At 34.8% G+C, this 21,883-nt stretch overlaps 1 non-coding gene across 1 annotated transcript; it reads left to right on the forward strand.

Annotated features, from left to right (window-relative positions):
* The first annotated feature begins 2,358 nt into the window (after positions 1 to 2,358).
* On the forward strand, positions 2,359 to 2,464 carry LOC122125948. Its single transcript, XR_006150810.1, has one exon. It is a non-coding gene; the product is annotated as a U6 spliceosomal RNA (small nuclear RNA).
* Positions 2,465 to 21,883: the final 19,419 nt, after the last annotated feature.

Raw genomic sequence — 21,883 nt, forward strand, 5'->3', positions numbered from 1 at the left:
AGCAGTCTGTCTAAGGCATATTGAACAACTAGTAAAACTTATGTTTGCTATATATGTGTCTTTTTCCATTTGTGCATGTGTACATATGTGTACGTATGTGTGTATTTGTGTGTATAGTAACATTCATGTTTACATATATGGGCCGATATACACATATATGCATATACATATATGCATATAAATAAATAAATATACAAACATAAATATATGTTCATATATATCAGGTGTTCATTGATTTAATCTAGAATTCCCAGCACATTGTCCTTATCACAAAGTGTAAGTATCTGTGCTATATGAGGTGTATCCTTTGTACTCACTTCCCCCATTACCTTGTTTTTCATCCCTGTGAACAACTTCAGCCTCCTTTCCATAGGATAGCGTTGTTTTTATTACTTACTGATAATAAAAGAAAAAGGTTGTTTGTAAAAGAAAAAGAATTTTTAGGACCCAGGCTAAAAGTATCTTATCAGTCTCAATGATTCGTATGAGATAAAATTTATAATAGTACTAAAAGTGAAAAGGAATTCCTAGATCTGTTGTTTTGCCATTTAGAATGGCAAAGAATAATTTCACGTCACTGTTATAACTCTTAAAGAATGCAAGGGTAACTGATGGTCCTTATCATGTTCCCACAAAACCAGTGGACCCTGAAGGATAATAGTAGACCAGCAGAAATTCTAAGTAGCAGACAAGGAGCATGAAAGAGAAAGAGCGGAAATGAGAGAGAGTGAAAGAGAGAGAAAAATATCATAATACTTATAGTGCGTAACAGATAAACAAGAGGTTTATGAGAATATTCATACTGCTATCTTGAGACTCTACATATACATTTGAAGGTATTTGGTGTATGATAACTCATCAACATAAAATATAAAATTATTTTGATAAAAAATAAAAATGACTCAGAAGAAATTATAAATGCAAAAACATTCTTCACAGAAGCAAATTCTCAGAAATATTTCTTGACTTTGAAAAGGATAAATTGGCTGCAGTTAGTATAAATTTAGAAGTATGACAATTCACAAAAATATAAAAATGTGTTCACATATTTCATTATATAATCCATAGCAGAAAGCAAATATTGTTCAGATGATTTTTTAAATCACAGTTTCTCAGGTGCTGTGAAGGTGGCTCAGTGGTAGAGTGCTTGCCTTGCATGCATGAGGTCCTGGATTTCATGCCTCAGCACGACATAAGCAGAAAAATGTGAAAGTGGTGTTGTGGATCAAGTGATAGCGCTAGCCTTGAGCTGAAGAGCTGAGGGACAGTACCCAAGACCCAGAGTTCAAGCCCCACAACCAACAAAACCAAAGCAAAAACAAAACAAAACATAACAAAACAAAAAAATTTTGTAGCCTCAATTCTGTAATAACACTACTTCAGCTTAGGGTTAAGATTTAGGTGTGGACATTTATCAACACTCCTGATTCAGACTCTACTTGATTAAATTTTTAATCAGTATTTTGTTTTTAGTTTTGCTCTTTGTACATTCACATGCACCTATGAAATATGGTATGGCCATCCCAATAATATTCTCAAAGTACCTCTTAATCACTACTCACAAAAATTTGTATTATATTACAACAAGGAAAAAATGCTATAAATAAAGGAAACAATAATTAAATATTAATGATTACTAAAATAAAAAAGAAAACAATTACCAGGGTTTTCAGTATTTGAAGTGTACACAGTTGATTTTACTATTTTCTCATATTCTTATACATTTAAATCTGGATAAAGCTATGAGTAGCTTTTAAATTTACCCACTAAGATTACTATTTATAGTTCATCTCACCATTTGTATGTGGCTTATATCATTATTTGTTCATCACAAACATATAACGTAAGGGAGCCCTAAAGTTTTAACAGAAACTGTGTACTTAAAATTTTACCTCTTCACTCTGCTTCTTTACACAGTCTTTGCAACTTATCATTAGTAAAGTTTCTATAAACTATGAAATGTACATACTTACTAGTACATGCTACCAGAAAAATTATATACTTTATCGAAAAATTTTATGACCTGCAAACAGTCTTGATTTTGCCATATATAAGCAAATCCCAAAATGAAACATATTTAAAACATTAAAACTTTTAACAAACCTTAACATTTGCTGCAATGATCATTATGACAGGTGCCTTGTGTAGAATAATTGAATTCTTCTTCCTACACATCTCATGAACAACAAATATCTGGAATTATTTTGTTTTTGGCATGTCAATCTTGACTTTATTCTTAAATGTGTGCTTATGTAAGAAATACATGGTTCTAAAATTTCACAATTCTTTTTAACTTATTTGTGTTGAATTGTCTAGTTTAAGAAAATCAATTACACTTTACATATAAAAAAATGTTCTGTGCTCAATTTGGCTGCACATACACTAAAATTGGAACATACAGAGAAGATTAGCATGGTCCCTGCACAAGGATGACACGCAACTTAGTGAATCGTTCCATATTTTTAAAACAACAGATGCTGGAAGGGATGTGGCCAGAAGGGAAGCCTATTGCATTCTTGGTGTGAGTGTACACTTGTTCATCCACTTTGGAAAGCAGTTTGGAGGTTCCTCAAAAGACTCCACATAGAGCTCCCCTATTACACAGCAATCCCACTTTTGGGCATTCATCCAAATGATCGCAAACAAGTACATACTAAAACAACCACCACAGCAATGATTATTGTAGCATTATTTGCCATAGCTAAGATATGGAACCAACCCCGATGCCCCTTATTAGAAGAATGGATCAAGAAAACATTCTGTGTGTGTGTGTGTGTGTGTGTGTGTGTGTGTGTGTGTGTGTGTGTGTGTGAGTGTGTGTGTGTGTGTGTGTGTGTGAATGTACACTTACACAACCACTTTGGAAAGCAGTCTGGTGAGTCCTCAGAAAGCTAAATATTGACGCTCCTTATGGCCCACTCATACCACTTCTAGGCATCTATCCTGAACAACAGGTACCAATATTCAAGGACACATGCACCTCCATGTTTATCGCAGCACTGTTCACAGTAGCTAGGATATGAAAACAACCCATATGTCCCACCAGAGATGAATGGATCTAAAAACTATGGTAACTATACACAACGGAATATTTTCCAGTCATTAGAAAGGACAAAATAATGGCATTAGCAGGGAAATCAATCAACCTACAAGAAATCATGTTGAGTGAGGTAAGCCAAAAGCAAAGAGACAAACATCACATGGTCTCCGTGATAAGTGGATTTTAAATCCAAAATGTAAGGTGATATGACAAAATTAACAACACTTAAGAAACCAAGGACTTCCACTCATCTGAATGAATCACTACTAAGTAACCCCATTCTGCTGATCAAATGTGCACACTGAAGTGAAACCAGGAAGATGACACAGAACTAGAGGTAATCAGGGAAAAACATACAACAGCTGGATCCATCAGCTGCAATGGACATTGACCAAAATGAAATAAGCAACTCAATGTCACTGAAGGGAAGGAGGAAACAAGTGGGAAAGAGGGAACAGCTGATGCTCTGCAAAACAAAAGAAATGTACATATTTCAAAACAAAAGAAGTATACATATGGGAGAAATAACTCTATTTCAAAGCTCAGAGAACTCATAAATGTTGTAGACCATGATAGACAATTTGCTCCATCAAAGTTAGAATGTGTTTGTGACTTTAACTAAGCATCACTATCCCACAATATTGTGAAATTTGGGAAATTATGTAACCACTTAATCACAAGAAAAACATTTGAAAAAATGATGAAGGTGGAAAACTAAGTTGCTCTAAAAAACAAAAAAGGAAAATGTTCTGTGTGTATATGTGTACACACACACACACACACATATTACATATATATACATATATATATATGTATATATATTAATTCTATGCCTCCGTCAGAAAGAATGACATTGCCCAATTTGTTAGGAAATGGAAAGACTTGGAAAAAAATTATATTAACTGATGTAAGCCAAGTCCAAAGAAACATAGGTCCCATGGTATACCTTATTTGCAATAACTAGTATATGTCTGGGATAAGCAGAAAAGTTGAAAAAGCTATGTGTATATGATAGATAAGTTGATGTTAAGCTAAATGACCCCCAAGATAGAGACAGAAGTGGTTTTTCTTTTTTGCTGTTGTTTCTCACATATTTATAATGTAAGATGTGATTTTTTTATATGTTCCTCCCCAACAGTATAACCCCCGTTTTCAATTTATTTGATGTTGGTGCATCTGCATCTTGTATATACACTTCTCTAATTTGGGGAGGGAAATGGAAAAAACAACATGCTTAAATAGGAATACAGTTTGACCCATTGTATAACAATAGATGCACAAGACATTATTTTGAAAAACGAACTTTATAATTTAGGCTGGGGACATTGGGTGGGGCTTGTGGGTGTGAGGAGTGTACTTGTGGAGGTTGAAGGGAAGCAATTGTGGGGGGAAAACAAAGGAGGAGGTAACAATGCTTGATAGGAAATGTACTTATTACTTTGATCATGTAACTATAACCCCTCTGTACAGTATTTTTGTAACAAAAATGTATAAAAATGTTTTGAGATGGAAGTTTATTTTGCCTATTTTACCCATATAATATCGTTAACAAAGAAATTAATGCAAAATACTGATATGAAGATATTTTGAAAAAGTGAGTGTGTGTGCATTCCTGCATGTTGGCATGCTCAGAGTTTGAAATCAGGGCTTCAAGGTCTCGCTACATCTTTCTCTCTAGATTGGTGAGCTACTGTATGAGCTACATCTCCATTCCTGGCCCTTTGCTGGTTCATTAAAATTTTTGAAAAATAATCTCATGAATTTATTTTGCCCTGATTGGCTTCCACAGATCTCAGTCTCCTGAGTAGGTATCCCAAGTAGTTAGGATTACAGGTGTAACAAACCAGCAAATGGCTTTCAGAATAATTTTAAAAGTAGAAGAAAATTTACTTCACAGGGGCCTATTTTATCATCTCCTAGTTTTAAAGCATTTTGGATTGATTATATGTGAATTTTTTCATTCTTGAATTCTTAAAATACAGTAAGTGATGACATTTAAAATATTTAGAACTTTTTAAAACCGATACTGGAACTATGGGACAGAAAAAATTTGCATGTCTTTGGACCATAATTTATAAGCTCAGCTCTGTGCATGATAACCCAATGTCACCAACACAGTCTGTGTTGAAGACAAAATGGAACAGAAAACAATCACCATTCGCAATAACTGCTATGCTATTATTCCTTGGACAATATGAATATTGAATTGAGAGTATCAGAGAATGGAGAGAATTTATCTACCTTTTGTGTATTGCTGAAAGACTTCTGGAAAATTTGACACATCTCCTTCAACACTGTGTGTCTTGGGCCATGCACTTACTTCCTTTAATTACAATTTTTCCCAACACTGAAATGGTAATAACATTAGCATTATAACAAATTTTATCTTAAGAATTAAGGGTTCTTAGAAAGGTGAACTCTTTCTCATTCTTGTAGAGGCATTATCAGATGAGAAGAACTGTATTTTTTTGTTTGCTTACTTCCATTTATTCTTCAGATTGAAATCTGAACTACTTAAGACTGAAAGAAACCAAAATTAGACATGCAGGCTTTGGAAAGAGCAATCAATGTAAAATAAATAAAATACATATAGCTATGTAACAGGTCTAACTAAATTGTTATATAGTCTCAATTATAAACAGAAAATGATTGAAGCAATATCATGTTATTGAAAATTGAAAAATGTTAGGAGTTGCTTAATTTTTTCCTTTTTACTACCTTGAATTAATTATTTTTGTATACAGAGATTAAAGATGAGATTAACAAGAAACTTGATTTAAAATGGACAAAAGTTTGAATAGACATGTTTTCCATAAGCCCCTCTATATCACCAGTGGGTTTACCAGTTGTGTTTAATACAACTTCTGTGCTGGCTTAATGCTTTGTGAGCAGAAGTCATTAGAGAAATGTAATTCAAAATTACTATGATACTACTTTATAACTATTATAACTCTTATAAAAAAAAATCAAAGGAACCAGGTGTGGTGGTAAAGGTTTGTAATTCCAAGCATTTAGGAGGTTGGATTTCAGTCTTAAGACAGTCTGGGGTACTGAAGATAGTAAAAACTTGGCCTTTATTACCTTTTAGGTAAAAGGTAATAATGTTGGTGAGAGTGTGAAGAAAAGGAAATTTTCTACACTCTTGGTCAAAATACAGGTTAATATTCTCCTTGTAGAAAGTAGTATGCAGTTTTCTAAAGAAATCATAATTGAAATATCATCTGAACCACCAATCATGTGATTATTTCTCTCTGGGTAACTCGAAAATATATCTGTAGTTCATTGTTATTCACATAATTCACATCAACAGCCAAGATACAAATCAAAGTTCAGTGTTCAAATATACTAATAAACAACTGTGGTACATGCACAAGTATCTTTTTGTTTCATCTTTAAAATAACAAGAGACTTCTCCCATTAGCCACAACTTACAATGACCTGAAAGATGTATTCGAAATGAAGAAAAATGTCATGTTCTGATCTTTGTAAACACACACACACAGACACACACACACAGACACACACACACACACACACACACACACATACACACACACACACACCATCCTCCAATAGTAAGACAGAATTTTTTTTAAAAAAGTAAAGCAAAGTGGAACTTCTGGGGCATTTAGTTCACAATGCATAAGATACTAGATATACATTATGACCAGGTATAGAGTTGTAATGTACAACATGAGGATACAGGGGACAACATTGGCCTTACATACGAATATATCTAAGTAAGTAGGAGTTGTTCTTCCTAGTAGTGGTTACTCTTTTAGTTGTTCTTCCTTCTATAATGGATAATATGAATGTAATTCTTTAAGTATACCTGCCGATTTCCAGAAATAATAACAAACAATATAGCAATAATGTTGCACGCTCAACATAGAACAAAATGTCAAATTAAAATACATGAGATTATCCTTGATGTAAACTAATTATTACAAATAAGGGAAACCATGTGACCTATGTTTCTTTAAGTCTGGGGTACTTCACTTAATATGATTTTTCCAAGACCTTCCATTTCCTTATAAATGTGGTGGTCACATTCTTCATGATGGAAGCATATTTTTCCATGTGTGTATATCTGTGTTTGTGTGTGTGTGTGTGTGTGTGCGTGCGTGTGTGTGTGTGTGTGTGTGTGTGTGTGTGTGTGTGTGTGGTTTTTGGTAAATATTACTGTGATACACAGTAGTAGCTTTACTGTGGCCTTGTTTGTGATCACCTGGTTATATGCCCAGAAGTGGGATAACTGGGTAATAGGGGAGCATTATTGTGTACATCAAGGATAATATTAGTAGATGAGTAGAATAGCTCAATAGCTATGTACATATGATCGTATAAGGTGATTCCAAGTGAAATGAACTCCAAGACATGTTCTTTGTTGTTGTTGTTCTTTTTTTTTTGTCGGGCGTGGGGCTTGAACTCTGGGCCTGGGCGCTGTCCCTCAGCTATTCAGCTCAAGGTGAGCACTCTACCACTTGAGCTACAGCGCCACTTCCGGTTTTCTGGTGGTTTATTGGAGATAGGAGTCTCACGGTCTTTCCTGCCCGGGCTGGCTTTGAACCACGATCCTCAGATAGCCTCCTGAGTAGCTAGGATTACAGGCATGAGCCACCAGCGCCTGGCTTGTTGTTGTTGTTCTTAATGTACTATGTGATTTCTTTTTATCCTTTTGTGTTTTCCCCACCTATGGTTTATCCCCTGTAGTCACTGTATTTGATTTTGATACCCTGGGTATTTTAAATATGTTGATCTGAACTAGGGAAGGGAAAGGAAAATAAAACAAAATGGTGAGACAAAGGAGAAAGGGGGAACCTTTGCAACAATAGTACTCACAAGACAATATGTTGTAAATAATCTTGGGGGGGCGTTAGGAATGAAGAGGGAGAAAAATAGGGGAAAATGTAACAAGTTAGAAAAAAATAAATTAATTACCTTACTTATGTAACTATATCCCATCTCGACATTACCTTGACAATAAAATTTAAATAAAAAATAAAATAAAATATAAGAGAGCAGCAATACAGGAGATGGGAGTAGGGAAATACTGTAGTATCATAGAATAGAACAGCTGTGGAAAGCAGTAATTTTACATTAACATAGCAAGTAATAAACTAACATACAGATTTTCAGCCTCATGTCAGTCATTAAAAAGGGAAAACAAAATACACAATCAGCAAACCAATAGAGATAAAATAGAAAACTAAACAATTAAGATGAAGAGATGACTTGGACCAAGAACAACAAATGACACAATTAGGAAACAAATAACAAGCTGCTGGGCTGGGAAGGTGGCTCAGTGGTAGAGTGCTTGCCTTGCATACCTGAGGCCCTGGGTTTGATTCTCAGCACCACATAATCAAAAAGAAAAAAACCAGAAGTGGTGCTCTATTTCAAGTGGTAGAGCACTAGCCTTGAGCTGAAGTGCTGAGGCACAGCGCCAAGGCCCAGAGTTTAGGACCCACAATCGGACCCAAAAAATAAAATAAAAAAAATAACAAGCTGCTAAGTTTTAAAATGATCACCCTTAATTCTATTGACTTGTTTACATCACAATTTTTTAGAAGTATAATTCAAATCACAGTTTAATAGCATATCATTTTAATAATAGTTTACTTATTATTGATTTCCTAATATTGAATGTTTAATATATAATTTAAATTTCAGCAGCTATAGAAAAGAAAGTGAAAATAATTTTAATAATATATTTATGAATTGTAAAATTGAGAAGCATAAGAATTTAAACAAATAACATATCATTATTGCTTCATTTCTGTGATTTAATGTAATAATTCAAAGTGTGTTCTACACTTAGCACTCATCTTAACATCAAATAATAAATTATTGCACATGACACTTGGTATTAGTAGGAAGGGTTCAGCACTGTGGTAAAATTCACACCGCATAGTACACGAGGGTATGACCCCTCTCATATAGCTTAAATTGTGGAAATTTGATTTCTACATGCATGTTAAATTCTTGCCTAGGTGACATCTATAAAATTATATACACGAGGACTATTTCAGATGATTCTTAAAAGTCATATTCATTAATTGAATTTTTATTACTTCATACCAAATATTTACAGAGAGACTGAATTTTTGAGTAGATGATGTTGTATGTGTGCCAGATTATACGTATTAAGGTTTATTTTATATTCCTGACATTGTTTCTAGAGTTGGATTTATTTGTCCATTACGGGTTAAGTGTATTATATTGGATATATGAAAGTAAAGTGAATGTTTAGTCCATTAATACTTTGTGTAATCCCAGCATAAATTATCCATCTGTTTGAAGTAATGAAATATTTGCGGAAACAAATACCAGCAGTGGTAACTTTTTTCCAGTCCTTGAACTCTGGGCCTGAGCCCTGAACATGGTTATGCTGGTAGCTTTCATGTGAGCTTGTTTGTTATTTATTGGATTACTGCCAATGAGGGGAATTACTAGGTCTTAAGGGAGATCTATATTTACTCTTTCAGGAAACTCCGTACTGCATTCCACAGTGGTTGAACATGTTTAATTTCCCACCAACAGTGTAATAGAGTTCCCAATTGGCTACATCCATGCCAGTGTTTGCTATTGTTAGTTTTCTTAGTAATGGCCATTCTAATGGACGAGGTAGAATCTGTCTTGTTTACTTATAGATTTGTAGGCATCTTCTAGTTACAATAAAGACATGAATCCATGAAACCTATATTGCTCTGAGTCGGCATTCCTTTCTGTTTGCTCTTAATATAATTTCCCAAACCTTTCATTTTCCTTAGACTGGTGAAAATTCATCTTTCTGATGGGTGAATATAATTCCATTTTGTGTGTGTGTGTGTGTGTGTGTGTGTGTGTGTGTTTGTGTGTGTAAGATGACTATAGGGCCATGAATTCATTTCTAAGCATTCTGTTTCATCTGTAATTTTGTAATTCCGTATTATAGTTGCATTGCTTTCTCTTCTACATTGAAGAAAGTTGGGATTTTGATGAGTATTGCATTGCCAATTGTTTAAGGGAAGTATTGCAGTTTTCAAAATGTTAATTCTTCCAACAAGGAACATTGAAAGACTTTCTATTTTCTTGAATCTCCTTCAATTTCCCTTTTTATATTTTTAAAGTTTTCACATATACGTCCTTCACAATTTTAGTTAAATTAATTAATTCCTAGTTTTGTTGTTGTTGTTTTGTTTTGTTTAGGTTTGATTTGATTTTGAGGCTAGTATATGAGGCTGTTTTTTGGATTTCAGCATGGATCTTCCCATTGTTGGTCAGAGAAAAACTACTGATTCTTGTGGTTTTTATATCCTGCTACATTGCTGAAGGTTAGCATCACCTTTACTAACTTGAGGGAGGAATCCACAGTGTCCTTTAAATACAGGGTCATTTAATCTGTAAAAAGGGATAGTTTTGCTTCTTCCCTATTTGGATCTGCTTTATGTTTTTCTCTTGTCTATTGTTCTTGCAAGAAAGTCCACTACCATATTGAAGAGTAGTAGACAGTGGACATCCTTTTCTCATTCCTCATGTTAATGTCTTCATGCTTCCACTCTTAGGTAAATGCTAATTATCTCTGTCATATACATACTTAGTTTAATATTGAAGAATGTTCCATGCATTCCTAGGTTCTCAGACTTTTTAATCATAAAGTTGTATTGGAACTTGTTAAAAGCTATTTCTACATCCCTATTGATGATCATGTGTTTCTGGTCCCTGCTTCTGCTGATGGTTTGTATTAGGCTTATTGACAAGAATATTGAATCAAATCATATCCAAGATGAATCTTATTTGATCATACCTTATGATATTTTTGTTAGTTGCTGAAATTGGTTTGTTAGAATTTTATTAAGAAGTTCTGCATTAATGCTTATCAAAGAGTTTGGTTCATAGTTCTCTTTCTTTGGTGAGTCCCTATGTGATTTGGGGAGGAGTCTTATTCTAGCTTCATAGAATGTATTTGATAACGTGTCTCTCATAGATACTAGATAGATGCATCTTGGTTTTTGATACTACTATCTAATCTATGTCTTCTATTTGGAAATTTAAGTCCATTGATATTGAGAGTTAAGAGAGAAATATCTGATAAGTCCTGCTATGTTATACACCTGTTGTTAGGAGCTGTGCCTCATCTACTGTTAACATATTTACCTTGTTCTCTGGTAGGGAGCATTTTATGTAACTAGTTCCTCTTCTTCTTGATCTTCTCTATGTAGGATATTTTTGATTATATTCTATTCTGATAATATGGTAGACATAGGTTGTTTCAAGTTTTCTTTGTCATGAAATATGTTTATATATCCTTTAAATGTAAAGGAGAGTTTGGCTTGGGACCGTATTCATGGTTGGTAGTTGTTTACCTTTAATGTTTGTCATATATAATGCCAGGCTTTCCTTTTTACCATATCAGCTAAGAAACCTGTTTCTTATTTGACTGTATATCCTTTATAAATAATCAATCTTTTCTCTATGGCATCTTTAAGAATCCTTTCCTTGATCTTTAATAATCCTCTAATGGATTATGATATCATAGTGGATTGTTCAGTTCTAGAATTCTGATTGGTTTCTAAAGGCTTCTCTTCCTTGAATGAGCCTATCTCTTTAGATGTTTGTCATGTTCTCTGCTAGAATTCTGTAATATGCTTCCCATCCATTTAGTTTCTTGCTCTTCTCCTTCCTGATACATATCTCCCTGAAATTTGATCTTCTAACTGAGTCTTGAAGTTCTGGCAAGATCATTTCTTATTTCTTGGATTTGTTCTAAATGTTTAGTTCCTCTTTTCTGTTAGATCTATTCTGTCTTTGACCCTGAGATTATCTTCTATGTCATGTATTTGCTGTGGAGACTTTCTACTTTGTTTTTGATTTCCCTGTCTTCTAATTGGTCATTTTTTAGGGGTTCTGTCTCTTTATTAAAGCTTTGTTTTAGGTCTTGTATGGACTTTCTGTACAGTTTTTGCTTGGTTGGGGGAAATGTAAGGGTTGTTTTCTTAGCTGTGTCTTCTCTCATATCTTTTAACTAGGCATCCATTTTTTTCTTGGACTCCCTTGACTTCTCAGAATTTATTCATATTTCTGTTTGAAATCTCCATGAATTATTTTGCTAATGACTGGTTGGTCCCCTCTTGTTCACTGTCACGACCGCCTCGACCCGCAAGGATGACGCGACAACAGGTTCTTCTTTCAGGTGGTTTATTCAGGATCTTTTACAACATCTTCTCTCCTGCTTCTTCTGCCCGCTTTTTCCTTCTTCTCTTGCCCACTTCTTCCTGCTTCTCTGACCCTCCGTCCCCGTGCTCCGGTTATAAGCCTCCTGGATGGCCAATCCCGAAGCGCCACGTGGCATATACCGATAGGGCTGCAAACACGGAAGCAAACTAGGAGCCAAGTCATAGCCATATAAGGAGTTGTTTTTTACAGAGAGCACTCGTCACCGGAAAGACGGAAGGCGGGAGCCAGCGCCATCTTTGGTCGCAGCCGCGCCAGCTACAATGTTGCTTTCGTGGCCACGCCTTTCGGCTGCGCCTTCTTTGGGCACGGCTCCTGCAGCTCTCCACAGTTCACAAATTTCCTTGTAGAGGTTTTCTATCTTTCCATTAATCACATTTTTCAGCAGTATCCGTAATACATTTTAATAACTATCTTCTACATCCTTGATTGTCTGTTCTAATGCCTGGTTATTTACTGTGTGAATTATACTACTTTGTCATCACTGTTCTTGTATTTTTCTGATTTGTTCTGTCCATTTGGAGTTTTTCTTTTGGGGGATCTATAATATTAATAGGTGACTCTCTATATTCTTGGTTGATTTGCTGGGTCTTGATTTGGTTTCCTGTTGTGATGTGTTTTCTGGAATTGCATTTTTGTCGAGTCCATTAAGTGTAGGAATAGAAATCAGTTGTGGTGAGATGTTGTGATGTTAATATTTGTGTTTCCAGTGACCATTTGGACTGTCCAGTGGTATGGTGAATTTTCTATGTGTATGGGTGTGGCTTTCTCTGATGTACACTTCTGTTCCTGCTTTTTTCAATGTTGTCCTTTTATTTCCACACTGCACATGTGCTTTTGAATGTGTTGCCCAATGTATTCCTGGCTGGCACCTTTTCATAGATTTCTGTTTTCTTGTGAAGACGGTATAAAATCTTCTTATGAATTCTATGTCTATAATTATGTCTATATTTATAGCTGCATATCTATAATTATAGCTGATTTGATGTGACCCTCGAGATGTGGAGGACCTGCTAGGACTCTAAATCTCTGTTTCATTAGAGATTGCTAGGATAATTTTCTGTTGTTATTCTGTCATTGTTTTTCCTCTTCCTCAGATTTACTTTTTATATTGTGGATTTTTTCACATAATTCAGGATTTGTGATTGTTGTATCAGTTTATTTTGTTTTCCTGCTTATGCTACTTTGAAATATTGATTTAAGGCTTGTGAGAAGAAACAGAAAGAGACAGAAATATATGTTATTAAATTGAGAGAAAGAGAAGACATTTAAACCTATTTACTACAAGTAAATTAATATTAAGCAAAGCTAATGAAAATAATTACTTATTTACACTTCAGAGGATGAGTATAGTACTCTTGGGTATCTCGGGGGAAAGACTTTAGACTCATTACAATTGATGACTTACATTGAAATTACTGGCTAAACGTTCTTCTTCAGAAAGGGAAAAGCTCCATTACTTCCATATTAGTACTATAAAATCATTATAGCTTCATGTTGAATAGTTTTCCCTTTGCTATTTTCAATTCCGTTCTTCATCCATTAATTATCTAGGGCTTTGAATGACCAATTCCTTAAAATATCTATATTGCTTATATTGTGATATAAATCTCAGTAATATAAATATGAATTTATCTTTGAGTCTCATCTTGAGCTACATTCATATGAAATTTATGCAGTCTCAAGCAAGAAACTTGCCTTTTTTTACTCTATTCTATTTTGTAATCAATAAATCCTTTCTCTTTAGAAATGCGTTCTCAGCTTTTATATTGCTCCAGTAAACATCATGTGTTTCTAGTACTTTTACTGAAGTAAATATAAAGTTTGGAACATGAAGACAACTCCCCTATTATCACTTTAAAGTAAACCTTTGGGGACTATTTCATACATAAAAATATAAAAGTGCATTGCAGTGTTTATACATGAATAATATAATGGTTAAATCAATTAGACACATGAACTAACATAGCAATTTTCAATTAACATAAAGTCATCAAAATATTGTGTTCATGAATATCACTCATTTTTAAAAAATGACTAGTCAATAAAAAGTTTATATTATATTTGAAATCTACAAAATGAAAATTACACTCAGATTTGCTGTCAATATCCTGTTTCCAGGAATGCATTTATTCCGCAAACAAGAAAACAAAAAATAAGGGTTTTTCACATAGAATGAAAAATGTAGAAGCAGACTGTCTTTCCTTAAGATGTTAAGTACCTGCAAATCGTGTGATTTATTCAAAGGTACTATACACACTCATAAGAGAATTTGTGATCAGAAGTGATAGGTAAGCAAAGTAACTGGAAAACTGTATGCTTAAATTGAGCTTTCAATGTAGGATGACAAGTTTTCAATAAATGAGCCTATTATTCTGTATCTCTAACACACATACAGCATTCTTCATTTTCCCACATACTTCCGTTCTCTTAGCTCAGTTCCTGATCGATATTCTTCTATTTCATGATTTCAATAACAAGGTGGGCGTTTTTTTTGTCTCTAGATCCAATACATTCTAGAATCTTGGAAGAGTAGTATGAATTCATGGAGTTTGACTTGAATGTCAAGTATGAAGATTTTGTATTCAGGGTAATCTTAATTGGCCTAAAGCACACAAAGATACACAGTATACTAAGAACAAGAGACTTTACCTCAGGGAAACATACAGGTCCAGGCAAGATCCTGAAGCAAAGAAAAGCAAGGAAGCGCAAGCCTCAATCAACTATAATTACAAAGGAATGGAACTGATCTCTGATGTGTCTGGGTGGCAGCTCTATCTGTTTGTGTGTGTGTGTGTGTGTGTGTGTGTCAGTAGAAATAGAGAAAGAGAGACAGACAGAGGGAGAATTTTGTGTGGCTTACATATTTACAGTCCATAGAGCATTATTTGTTAGGGAGGAGGTGCTCATATCAGAGCTGTGATACTACTGTCATCACTTTACTACAAAAAAAACACTTGCTTAATCTCTAATTAAATAGGGAAAATAAACTAACATCTTACACGATTGTTTGACAATTGATTAGTATATTGAAGGCCAAAGGGAGGAATTGGAGATCAATATAATCTTTTTCCTCTCTTCTAAATATTACACTGTAATAGATGTGATTTCAGGCGTCTCCTGCCATGTACTTCCAGTTGAATTACTAATATGCTTAATAATATGAAATATGTGATAGAGAAATAGATCAGCCAGCAAGCACAAAGAATTTGTGATAAGATTGAGCTTTTGAGCAGGGTTGCCACAACTTCTAGGAATGTAATTCTTTCATATGAACTTCAAATTTTCTGGCTTTCCCTGTGTGATTAAATGGCAAGAAAGTACTGTAGAAATAAGAATTCTTGTTCAGCCAAGTAGAAAGTGCTCATGTTCCCATCTGCACGTTGCAAATTTCCATACCATATAGACTCTCTGTTAGAGTGGTTTAATTTAATATACTTCAGCACCTCATCTTTCCCTGTGGGAGACAAGAAAAAAGATAACTTTGTTTGTGTATTAAATTATGTAAATTACCATGTACAGGCATGATTTGTATAATTTTAGAACTTTGTAATAAATATAAGTAGGGATCATTTCACAATAAAAATATAATTAAAATCACTTAATAAGACTAGAAGTCACAGAATTTTCTGCATGAAAACATACATTAGATTAGTTGCAGAATTTCTATTTTGAGATAAAGTATATATTGAAGTATAATGCACTCTACCTAAGGATTGAAACATTTTATTGAAAAATATATTTCCTGGAGATATTTTTGCTTCATAATTTTAGGGATACCGTTGGACTCATTGTAATAATGAGATGTACAAGACGTTATGTCAAAAGACGAACTTTACAACTTTGGCTGGCGAGGGTGTGGAGATGGGTAAGCATGGAAAGGGGAAACAAAGGAAGAGGAAACAATGCTTGATAAGAAATGAACTAATTACTTTGCCCATATAATTGTAACCCCTCTGTATGATATTTTCACAAAAAAATTAAGAAGAAAAGGATCTCAAAGTAATCATTTTTATTATTTTCCTATTTCCATGTGATTTACCTGCAATTTAGAAATCTAGTTATATAATTTAATTTAATTAAACCAAAAACATTATTGAGTATAAGATTCTTATACTCTCTACATTCTTCACACTGAGATCATCAAATATGGTGAGTTTGAAATGATTAGTCTCTGTTTGACCCATGTTAATATTATTTAAAATGTGAATGAAATGTTTAAAAAGTAGTATTTATTTTAGTTGCTCTGAAGAGACAATAACTTATATAATCAAAGCCTTAAAATGATTAGATTTAAAATTTAGAATTCAGGAAATGTTTTTGATCACATTGGTTACTGGAGCCTTCACAAAAACCTCATGTGATAATTTATATTGATGAAGCAAAAATCTCACAATGGTTACTGGAGCCTTCACAAAAACCACATGAGACAGTTTATATTGATGAAGCAAAAATCCCAGAGTTTAGACATTTACCAATAGAAAAATCATGTCATTCTGAATATGTAGAGCTACATAACAAACATAGAATATTTATATTTAAATATCTGAATATACTAATACATTTAATTTCAGGGTAAGTTCTTGTTCTGAAAGGAGATAAAATTTCATTTATTTTGAAAAGTAAACCTAAGTATTCATTTGAATAAGACAATGTTTAAAATATCACTCATCCAAGACACAAGATGTACAGTTCAGTGTTTTTCATGCCTATTATGTTCTCTAAACTTACTACAAATACTAGATTAATAAATCTAAATCATTGCTTTGTAGGGAAATAGAAAGATTCTTAAAACTCATGACTATAACTTTTTCTCAAACAATTACTTGGTAACTGTTTTATGTTTTTTGTCATGGATTCCTATTTGATAAATTTTTACTCATTAAGTTAAATAATTGGCTAATAACAATATAAATTATGCATGAACAAAGTTTAGAACAAGTATTTCTTTCACAAGACATATCATGGTTCTCTTCAAGAACACTGGAAGGCTGTGTGTTATTTATTTATTTATTTATTTTATTAATGGTTATTAATTTTAAGAAGCGGCCGTTTCGTTATTCTCTTTCCATAATATATTTAAAACGGTTGATTATACTCCCTTTATTTCCTTTTTGTTACACCTTCCTTCAAAGATCTTGTTTTTTACATAAAATTATATTGTTATATAGGCACATATAAACTCATTTGGAAGATTTAAGCTAAATTGCAACTTAATTCAAGATGTACAGAGGATTAACAGGAAGAACAAAAACGAGTATTTTTTGTTAACTTCGGAATTGAACTATCATTATTATTATGCTTAGGGTTAGGATACCAGACAGAATTAGAATTAGGGTTAGAGAAATAGCAAATTTAGGTTCAACACAGGATGACCTATTGCAACAATAATAGTCACAGCACACTGTACTAAAAATGAACTTTACACCATGGGGAGAGAAGAGTAATGGAGATTGGAGAGGGAAGGGATAGTTGGACAACAACAAAGAAGTGAGTAACAATGGTCAACAAGAAATGTACTCATTACCTTACACATTTAACTGTAATCCCTATGTCAGCTTCATTACCTACTCAGGAAGTTGATTTCTGAGGACCGCAGTTCAAAGCCAGCCCAGTCAGGAAAGTCTGTGAGAATTTTATCTCCAATTAACTACCAGGAAACCAGAAAATGGTACTGTGGCTCAAGTGGTACAAGCACACACCTTGAGCTAAAGAACTCAGGGATTGTGCCCTGGCCCAGAGTTCAAGCCCTACGACTGACAAAAAGAAAAAAAAATAAATGTGTTAAATGTTAAGTAAAGCAGAACTTTTTTAAGTTCTAGGAATTCAGGAAAATCTGGGATAATGGAAGTACAATGTATTTCATAATATCAGGATTTGAGATCAATGGGTATAATGATTCCTCTTATGGAACAAGATAGGTTCACATATAAGAGTGAGAAAATCTGTAGGGTTTAGGAAAACCTGCAATTTATTTCGAGGATTACTGTGGAATTTCAGTTAGGATTGCACAAAATGAGCATTTTTCATACATTTTAGAATTGGGATACCTTTAGTATTAAGGTTATGGTTAGGATTTCAGCCATGGTTAGGGTTAGAGTGAAGGAGAAAAAAAATTGAGGGTCAAATTGAAGGTACATTGTAATATAACCCTGGTAAGAATTAGAATGAATGTGAACTAGAGTATTGCTATTAATATTAGAATCTACTTGCAATTAGGCTTATATTTATTCTCAATATTCCAGTTAAGATTAAGTTGAGGGTTAGAATATGACTAAGGTATAGGAAAAAATTGAAACCTATGTATGGAAGGCTTATTGAATCAAGTTAGGATGAATGAAAACTAGTGTAACACTAGTTAGTGTTAGTATTGACATATAATTTGGACTAAAATCAGGGTCAGCATTTTGTTCTGATTATGATTAGTGTTATGAATAGGAAAGTTTTACTATAAAATTGAGTTTTCACTAACAAGTAGAAGCAAAAATGTGAGCCTGAATAGTAACTAGAGCATTATCATTATATTTATTTCTCAGTGATCATTCTTGTAATGATTAATGAGAGTTTTCCAGTCAGGTTTAGGTTGAGAGTTAGCATTAAGTAAAAGACTAGATGATATGTAAATCTGAAATTGTTTTAGGATACAATGGTTCAGGAAAATGTAGGATTAATGAAAACTACAGTATTTTTCCTGGTAAGAGAATTTGAGGACAAGTAATATAATGGTTCATGTTAGGGAAGAAGATAACTTCACAGGTAGAGTCAGGAAATTTGTTGGATTCGGGCAAATTGAAACTCATTTCCAGAGTGCAAACTGGAATATTAATTACAATGAATAAAAACTAGAGTATTTTTTAATATTAATTTTTGGACTATTATTAGGTTGAAAATTGGATTTCAGTTCCAGCTAGCCTTAGTGTTAGCATCAGGGAAATGGAAAATTTATGGTCAAACTGAAAGTAAATCTTTGAATAACAAGTCAAGATCGAATTAGGATGAATATGAAATGGGAAACTTCTAATAATATTAGGATTAGGGTATGATTAGTGTGAGGGTTAGCCTGAATGTTGTGTTAGAAAAATGGCAAGGTATTGAGTAAAACTAGAAACTATTTTAAGAAGATGAATTTTATCAAAGACAAGATGTATAAATTTAATGTACTTTTGTGGCTTTTAGAATCCAAAGGCAATTGGTTCTAGGGTTAGGGTTACTTTTCTAATTTATGAACTAATGAATTAATGTCAAAATTTTTTCATTCTTACAAACCAAGACAGTCACAGTTGGGGAAAAAACAATTTTCTACATGAAAATGTGTCTTAAAACATTTTCCAACCAGGATTAAATAATAGTGAACAGAGTGTCATTTATTAAAATTAGGTAAGTTGATGATAAAACTTTCAAAAATATCCAAACACTTAAGATTGGAACTCAGATATGTTATTGGGAAAACAGATAATTGCTCTAGCTGGGAAATTGTGTGTGTGTGTGTGTGTGTGTGTGTGTGTGTGTGTGGGTGTGTATGCACCCACCACAGGTGTTCAAATCAGGTCTGGGCCCTGTCCTTAGCTTATTCTGTGGAAGTATGTCACTAAACCACATAGCACAGGCTTTCTTCTGGCTTTTTAGTAGTTATTTTGAGATAAATATCTCATGGATTTTCCTGTCTGGACTTAATCTTCTGATCCCTAGCAATCCTTGGGTTAGTGTTACTGTGGGTGCTACCACAAAGTGACAATTCATTAAATTGGAGCAATATGGAAGTAGTTGTGCAAGATATGAAGTAACCAGTTCATTAATGTGGGAGTAACAGGATCACATTTGATTGCCTTCAAACACATTATTTCTGATGAGTTTAACTGAAGCCCAAAGCATAATCCAAACCTATTATCCACACTGTATGAAGTAGCATATATTCATGGTGTAGAATATGTACAATGAATTAAATCCTGAATCAAACGACTTTGTTGGGTTTGCACCAAAGAAATAGATTGTCATTGAAATGAAGTCCAGACTGGAGGCCTGTAGCGAGCAGGAGAGCATCTGCTTAGTGTGGGTCCAAGCCCCAGGACCATTAAAAAAGTAGAAGGGAAATTGTAAGAGAGAAAGGAAAGGAAAGGAGGAGGAAGGGGTAAGAGAGGAGGAAGGGCATAGCAGGAGGGAGAAGAGAAGGGGACAGGGAGAAAGTAGAGGTAGGAGAGAAGGAAGAGGGAAACAGGACCCTGGGGAAGAGGAGCAGGAGAGGAGACAGGAGGAGGAAGATAAATGCAATATAACAGCAAGAATTGTTGGAAAACATTTTGCATAAGTGATTTGCATGTGCATGGCAGGATTATTTTCTAATCAGAGACAGCTAGCACAGTGACAATATGGGTGATACCTGTTGCTCAGTCATTTTATTCTCTTTCTTCTGTGAGGAGTTCAGAAGATATGCTGAGTTTGGTTCGGTGTTTACTTCAGGATTTCTTTTTCATGAATCCAACAATGGAAGGAAATAATTGCAACTTCCCTTAATTAAAAAAGAATAGAAGCTATATTTATTTGTATTACAATGCATGAAGAAATCCTGGAGATTTCTGGTTAATTCAGAGGGCCCCATGCAAAAATATAATACAAGAGGAAAGTAAAACTGCTTTTAATGTATAATAGGTTATCATTGATGAAAAGGTTTACTGGACTTTTTTCGTTTTTCTTTTTGTTTTTTTGTTTTTGTTTTTGCCAGTTGTTCATTGCTCCAAGTCACCACGTGAAACTCCATTTCTGTAGTCCCTGTGGGTGTGGGTGACTCCTCAGGTCACCCTTTGAGATGTGTGGCCAACTCCTTTACAGTGGATGTGCAGTGAGTGGATGTGTGTGCATGCTCCCCAGCATTGCCAGATGAGTCATGCCCACACTTCCCACCTAAATTCCCAGTCTCAGTTGCTCCATTTCACCCAGGAACTGGCAGCCATGGGTCTAGAGTTGAGGCCACTGCTGCCTTCTCCTCCTCCAGCTATGCTGGTACTGGTCTTCTGTACTCCTGAGTGCGTGGCCCATCCTAAGGAGACTCTATTCTGGGATCACTGCCTGCCCCCATGAGTGCGGGTTGGGGGACACCATGTTTGTACACTGCACAGTCCATGGTTAAAGGAAGGCTGGGGATGTTGTCTGCCCTCTTGGGGCCAGGCAGCCCAGCCGTGGTTCACCTCATCAGTCTTTAAGGGGGTCTGGGTACTGGAGCCATGTGTTGACACCTCTGCCAGCTGGCTTGTGACAGCTGCAACAGCTCAGCAACTTGGAGCCCCTTCAGCATCTCTGTGGACCTCCATTTTCTGGTCCTTGTGGGCTCTGGTACAGGGCCAACCCTACATATGCCAATCAGTGCCAGAGAAGCCTGGACTTGCAGCACACCAGCTGCAGCACCGAGGGAATGAAGCCCCTCTTGCTTTGCTGTGTAGCTTCCTCTGTCACCCTTCTGGCCCACATGGGCCCAGCTCTGGGTGCCATTCCAGGGATACTCCATTTGGAGGCAATGGGGTCACCCTCTACCCTCGTTGTTCTCCAAAGCAGGGGAAAGGGCTTGGCCTTGGCAATGTAGGCTACACAAATGGAAGGCAGGACTTGGCGTCTGCCCTGCCTTCCCCCCAGGCT

Source organism: Dipodomys spectabilis, unplaced genomic scaffold, assembly GCF_019054845.1.
Source record: "Dipodomys spectabilis isolate Male_0828 unplaced genomic scaffold, ASM1905484v1 ptg000268l, whole genome shotgun sequence".
Taxonomy (NCBI): domain Eukaryota; kingdom Metazoa; phylum Chordata; class Mammalia; order Rodentia; family Heteromyidae; genus Dipodomys; species Dipodomys spectabilis.